Here is a 7,018-nt window from a genome sequence, read left to right on the forward strand (position 1 = left end):
CCCATGCAGAAACAACAGTGTTTGAAAATCCAGTAATGAAAGCTAAACCCAATATTCTGTATGCTAATTAAAAGAACAAATGAATAATGCTTTGTAAAGAATTTTGCCTGTCCTGCACAAGTGCCAAGTGGAAATGGCGATGATTCTATTCCATTGAAGAATTAAGTTGGGCAATTAGGCAACCAACTGCCATGATAAAATTGAAAATGAAAGGATTTGGAGAGAGAGGAACAAAAACTTCAGGTTGCAGAGGAGACTTGAATCTCTTTCCCCTTCCCTTTCCTGTTCTCTGTGAAGGCTACTGCTGTAGGGTGAAATGTTTGATTTCTCTACCTTCTAGTTCTGACCAGATTCAGCCAATAAGGGCCCTAGCAAAAGAAGGCAGGAGCTGAGTGGAAATTTCTTTCCCCTAGATTCCTTCTCTTCCTTTCCTTCCTCCTCCTCTTCTTCTTTTTAATGTTGTGAACATCTTTTAGAGTTTTGTTTATCTCTATGTATATGGATCTTTTGTCTGTATGTAGGCCTGCACACAAGAAGAAGGCATCAGATCTCATGGGACTACAGTTATAGACAGTTATGAGTCACTGCCATGTGGGTGCTGGGGATTGAACCCGGGACTTCTAGAAGAGAAGCAAGTGCCCTTAACTGCTAAGTCCTCTCTTCAGCCCCTGGATCCCTCTTCTTGCTTTTTCCTTGAGATATCTGCATCCCCCCATTAGAGGTGTGACTCCCCCACCCTTCTTCCCTCCCTCCCCCTTTCCCTCTCTTGTTCACCCTCCCTAAGTACAGTCACTTTCTTATTGTGGCCAGGTTGCTACACAACCCTTTACCCTGTATCCCTTCAAATTTGTAAATTTGTAAATAATCTCTCTTCATTTATTGAGATGCCCAAGTCAAGTTTTTTTTGCCCAAATCAGTGTTGTTGTTGTTTTTTGTTTGGTTTGGTTTGGTTTGTTTTTTTTTTTTTTGTTTTTGTTTTTTTTAGGACTCTGATTAAAGCCATAGTTTCCAGGCTCAAATACTTCTGCAGGGGCAGTCAGCTTACACCTGTGTTTCTAGAAATGGATTGGGCCCCGAGAGCAGTCTTCTCCTCTGAGCCCCTTAAGAAGGGGCTTGACCTCTTCAAAGTGAATATAATCTGAACTATAAAACACCTAAGGGAGAAGGAGAGCCTTTGATATCCAAAACTGCTTTTTGTCATCTATATGTACAACTCCGAGCTCTTGACTTTTCCTTCTCATCTCACAACCTAGAGATTGTTTGTATATACATGCAGTGAAGACATGTGCAACTTGTCCCAAAATAGAATGCAAAACTGGACCTCAAAAAAAAATAGAATATAGACAAACTTTCCCTTAAGTCAGCAAGGTTAAAGTATGAAGACTGACGGGCAAGTCTTCACAACTGGATAGTTGGTTTAAGAATGGCTTATACTGGCAAGCCTGGAACATTAAGCAGAGATGAGGAAGGGCATTGCATTGTTGCAAGCATGCGACTGAGCTAGCTTGGTGCAGCTTGGAGACCTCCAGCAGAGCCCTTCATCAATGTAAGTGAAGCTGGCCCACAGAGAGCCAGTATTACAACTCCCATAGCTTTTGGGGTCAGCTTAAGAAGGTGATCATCATAGCACATATATGTTCCTTCCTCATGTTTCACTGCCTGCTCTTGAGATCAAAGTATTCAATAAATTCTTTAGAAAAGAGCCACCCCCACTTTACCTCATCTGAGATCTTCGGAGTCCAAGCCACTATGGATTTTCATAGCGGTCTGGCTGTAAACTCTCCTTACTAGCCAGTGTGGAAGGCTCAGCCCTAGTCTGATGTCCCTGGCTTCTTTTGTCTGGAAATGCAGAAGCCAATCTGACATAAAAACAGAACCTGCCCAAGTCATTTCTGATTTACCTTTAGATATCCAGCCTCCAGAATGGTTTCTCTGGAAAGCACTCCAGTGTTTATTGCAGTTTTAGCTTTTCCGTGGGCCCTATATAAGCCAATGCTTACATATTACTTGGTGCCTGAACCCTCCTTACTGTCCGAGCTCATTAGCCTGCAATCTTCTGAAAGCAGGAACTGTCTTGTTTTTATTGAAGCCCCACCTCCCAGCGTGAACGAGGATCTCTGGAAATATGCAATATATTCATCAGTAATTGGAAGATAGAAATCACAGCCTGTCTCCCACAGAATTCAAATAATAAAAAGATCCATCATGGGCGGGATTCTTTCTGAGGCTCAGGTATTGTATGAGTCCTGGACTAAATGGAGTGGGGAAGCCAGATGAGCAGGACAATGGTGTGCTCAGAGTTCTCCAGAATGCCACAGGGTCACAGGAACGTGGAAAATGAAATGTCCCTACACTTCTTGGGGAAGAAGCCAAGCAGGACTGGTGTCTAATGGATATGCTTTGAAAACCTCTTGCTGAAGAGGCCATGGTGTGAAAACAGCTCCGCTGACCATTCAAATATACTACACATCTCACGCACCATCACTGGACCATCTGAGTCTCCACACCCTGTTCTCTGACTTAAGAGGAGAAATGAGGGTGAGGACCAATCCAATGAGGAAGGTTAGACTTGTGTGACACCATATTTCAAAGTAACTTCTCAAGTGTGACAAGGTAAACGTATTTTGTGATATGCAGATAAGGCTTCAAGGCCTCATTATAGTCAAAGATGGACCTAAAACCAACTCTTTCCCTCTCCCTCCCTCCCTCCCTCCCTCCCTCCCTCCCTTCCTCCTTCCCTCTCTCTCTGTCTCTCTGTCTCTGTCTCTGTCTCTGTCTCTGTCTCTGTCTCTCTCTCTCTCTCTCTGTGTGTGTGTATGTGTGTGTGTGTGTGTTAAACTCAACAAATTTCCTGTTGGATCCCCAATGTCCATCAGAAACACTATAATAGAGGACATACTGGCTTATTAGGCCCCACTCGTCTTCCACTGCTTCCCTTGGTCTTTGTACCAATCTAAGTTCAGCCTTTGGTCAAACCAAATGTCCTCTTGTCTAGAGATCAAGAGAAAAGTCACTCTTCATTAGTTCCTCATTCATTCATTCCACGGGTGGGTTCCAGGTGCCTATTGTGGGTGAGACTTGGTTCTGAGCTCCTTGGATGAGCTCAGCAGTACTGAGAAGGCTCTATGGAAAAGGTGAATGTGGCTTAGACCACTCAGTACTGAGAAGGCTCTGTGGAAAAGGTGAATGTGGCTTAGACCACAGCTGTTCTAGTGAGAGGCCCCAGACAAACACTCTTTCCCATCTCCTTCATACATCCCGTCCAAAGCTAACCTTCCGGTCTGTCAGTGCTTGTCTACACCTAGGGTCTGTCATACATCCTACCTCTTCACACTGGTGGTTTTTTGTTTGATATCAGCTTTGTTTAACTATGAATTGTTGAACACCAAAAAAGGTTCACTCACAATAACTACGACCCAATTCTTTATCCCCAGAGTAAGTTTGCCTCTATAGAGACCCTGGTCGTAGGTGCTAATTTTAACTCTAATTGATACAGTGTGAAAACAGATTCTTCCATCCATTATCCACAGAGATCATGCATTTACCCATCCTCTCCTCCATTTCTAAACTCGCAATGATGAGCAAGAAGCCTTTGTTCATTTAAGCATCCCTTTCCCCTGTGCTTGAATATTCGTGTGTGTGTGTGTGTGTGTGTGTGTGTATGTGTGTGTGTGTATGTGTGTGTAAATACACCACTAGATTGAGTTACAGGAATAAAGTATTTGTGAAATATGATGCCTATTCCTACTGAAACTGCATAGAAATGACTCGTCAAGCTGACCATAGGATGGCCACAATCTGACAATCTTTAATTCTGATTGTACTTTTTACTTTTAGCCTTTCAAATACACGTGAATGGTGATATGATCCAGTAGGGAACTTCACATTTAAACAGGGTCAATCTTAGTTAAATGTCAAGGGTTCAGAGTCCTCAGTGTGGCTTGTCCCAGAAGATGAGAGCCGGGACTCCAGTCCAGGGGAGGTCAGGCATTCAATTTCTTGGAGATTGATTAGACGGAAAAAAAAAATCAGAGCAAGAAAAGATCTATGGAAACTTTGAACATGAGAACTACCAACAGAGCAAGAGCTTCGAAGACATCTAGAAACAAGAGAAGGGCATAAAGACATATATCAGAAAGAGAGCTGGGCCCCACATGGCAGGTCCTGGGGTCAGGAGGTAGGCAGGAGAGGGCCCTAGGAAGACCAGCTTCTGTTGTGAAATCTGAGTCCTGGCAGCGTGTCTCTCATTGCACCGAGAATGAATTACTTTTTTAAATGCCTGTTTTCAACTTGGGTTTGGCACAAGACTCGGTTGACATAACGCAACGGGTATTTGAAGCAGCTTTTGGAGAAGTAAAATTATGCAGCCTCTACTCTGATGTTTGCTAAACATCGAGCTCTGCTTCTGCTGCTCCTACAGGTGGTATTAGCCCAGCCTAATTTAATATCTCTGGACCTGGGTCCACTCAGCTGTAAAGCAAGGCAGAAGGCATCCACCTCACAGGATTCCTGGGTGAACTGACAAAAATCAAAGGCTTGGTGACAGTTATCTTCCTTTCCTATGACTGCATTTTTTTTTTTTGAAAAGACAATTGTCAGAAAAAAGCAACATGGTGGATCAAAAAGAACATGTGGAAGCTAAAAAGAGTATAGGCATTTTTAAAATTGGGAAACTTTTATCTACCGAATATCATTTCTTTGGGATAATTAAAATCCTATGTGCTTTAGATCAGCTGACCAACAGAACTCCCACCACAAAGTTCTAGAATGTTCTACATCAATGCTACCCAATACAGCAATTTCTTGTCACAGATGGCTGTCACAGAGTTGAAATGATATCATGTGAGACATCGAGAGAAGTAAGTGAATATGAGAAATAGTAGGTATTGTGATTAATCGCCTCATAATAAATAATCGTCCAAATGTATTGAAACAGCATGCTCAGCCTCTGACTCATCACGTCGTGCTGTCACAGTGCTAGCGTCTAGTGTTATGCCTGGCACATCTAGACTCTCATGAAATAAGGGTGAGAAGGAGTCGGGGGAGAAAAGAAGGAAAGGAAAACTCGGACAGAAATAGACAGTGCTGTTTCCTTCCAAGGCTGAAATGAGTTGCTAAAAAAAAAAGTCTTTAAAATAAAATTCTTAATGTGGAGAAATTTGGGAGATGAAGTTAGGTCACAGTGTACTGGGGAACATGTTTATAAATGAGGCTGAAAGGAATCGACAACTCTGCAAGAACCAAAGAAACCAAAGATGGTAGACAGAGTGTGAGTGTGGCTCCTAGATTCCACATCCCTGACATTGTAAACTCAGTCCTGCAGAGTGTGTTTAAGCCAGCATCTTGTGTTCATATGTAACTCTTGTCCATGTCACAGTCCCATGTACAAGGGACCAGCAGGAGGATGGCTCCATAGTGCCCTGCTGAGCCAGCCATCTTTCTCATTCATTCTGCATTCCATCCTCAGCCCCGCCCCCACCCCACCCCCACCCCACAAAAAAAAAAAGCAGTGTTGGGCACATTTTCATTAACTGTTTATTCATTATAAATAGTAAATATTTACTGCACTTTTTACATGAAAGACATTTTTACAACACATCATTGTTGGTTGAGGCTGCAACACAAAGATACCATGTCTCCTGTTCCATCACCCTTGCCCAACATATAAAATAACTCAGTTCTAAGTCTAGTCCTGCTAACACACTACCTCATTGTTCTTAAATCTAAAGGGAATGTATTTGTGCCTACCTCAGTCATGGTTCCAAGAATAGAAAGAAATAAATAACAGCACCGCCCACCTTCATCTTCCTCTTAACATTTCAAAGCACAGATTTATTGACATCCTAAATGTCACCACATGAATGTATGTAAACCTTTTCCATATCATCCTTTACTATTGGGTATCATTGTATAATTTAAAAGCCCACGAAAGCTGTGTGGACATTTCTGCTCTAGCCCCGCCTTTCGTAGAAAAGAGACGAATGTAAACACCATCGCTGCAGAAAGCTTGATTCTCAGACATGGTCTCTGAGCAAAAGGAGCAAGCAGGATGTGGGTTGTTTGGCAACAAGCAAACATCACTGCATTCTACTGCGATGAGTTATGGGCTGCAAAAATAAAAACACCTGCAAAAATATAGTTCTGATTTCATTTCTATCACCTTGGCCATTGCCAAAGCATCTGTGAGGTACACAGTATTGCACGCTGAGAAGCAGATACGTGATGGGTGTCACTTCCTCTCCATCATGCCCTTCCCCCCACCCAGACTGGCTTCCAAATCAATGTGACTTGGGAAGTCAGTGGCATCCATCTATCCCCACAGCAGATAACACTCTTTTTCTCATCATCTCACATCTTTTTACAAGACATGTCAGGGACATTGGCTGATAACTAGGTAACGAATGAAGGTATGGTGATAATTTATTGGGGAGATCCTTCACATCTAGTCTAGTGCCCTATAAACTGGTGGTGTTGATTTTCATATCGGTTTCCAGTGTGTCAAAGTCAAGGATTCCTCCGTTCCCAATTCATTATGTAATCAGTGTGAATGTCATAAACTCGGTCAGCCTTAGACATCAAACCTGTTAACTTTCAAGAATTCAACTACAATATATGGGAAATTCTGCTTACTCAAACCAGCCCATGCAAATCAATCTCTCTCTCCCCCTCTCTTTCCTCTCTCTCTCTCTCTCTCTCTCTCTCTCTCTCTCTCTCTCTCTCTCTCTCTCACACACACACACACACACACACACACACACACACACACACACACGGAATGTTTTAGCGTCTTTGATCAACAACAAAGAGTTGGGGACATTGTGATATGTAGCCAGTTACATCACTGTCTTACAATGGTGCGTGTTATAGTTCTGGGTGTTCCCTGTCTCCCCTGCTTTTTGTCCAATGTGTTCAAAAAATCTGAAAGCAACTACTGGAGAAAGAAAATCAATCACTTTCTTTTGTCTCCACCTCCCCCAAAAGCTGATTTTTTTTTTCATTTATTTTTTGTTTGTTTTTT

The sequence above is a fragment of the Mastomys coucha genome, unplaced genomic scaffold (genome assembly GCF_008632895.1).
Source record: "Mastomys coucha isolate ucsf_1 unplaced genomic scaffold, UCSF_Mcou_1 pScaffold14, whole genome shotgun sequence".
In the NCBI taxonomy this organism is placed as follows: Eukaryota; Metazoa; Chordata; class Mammalia; order Rodentia; family Muridae; genus Mastomys; species Mastomys coucha.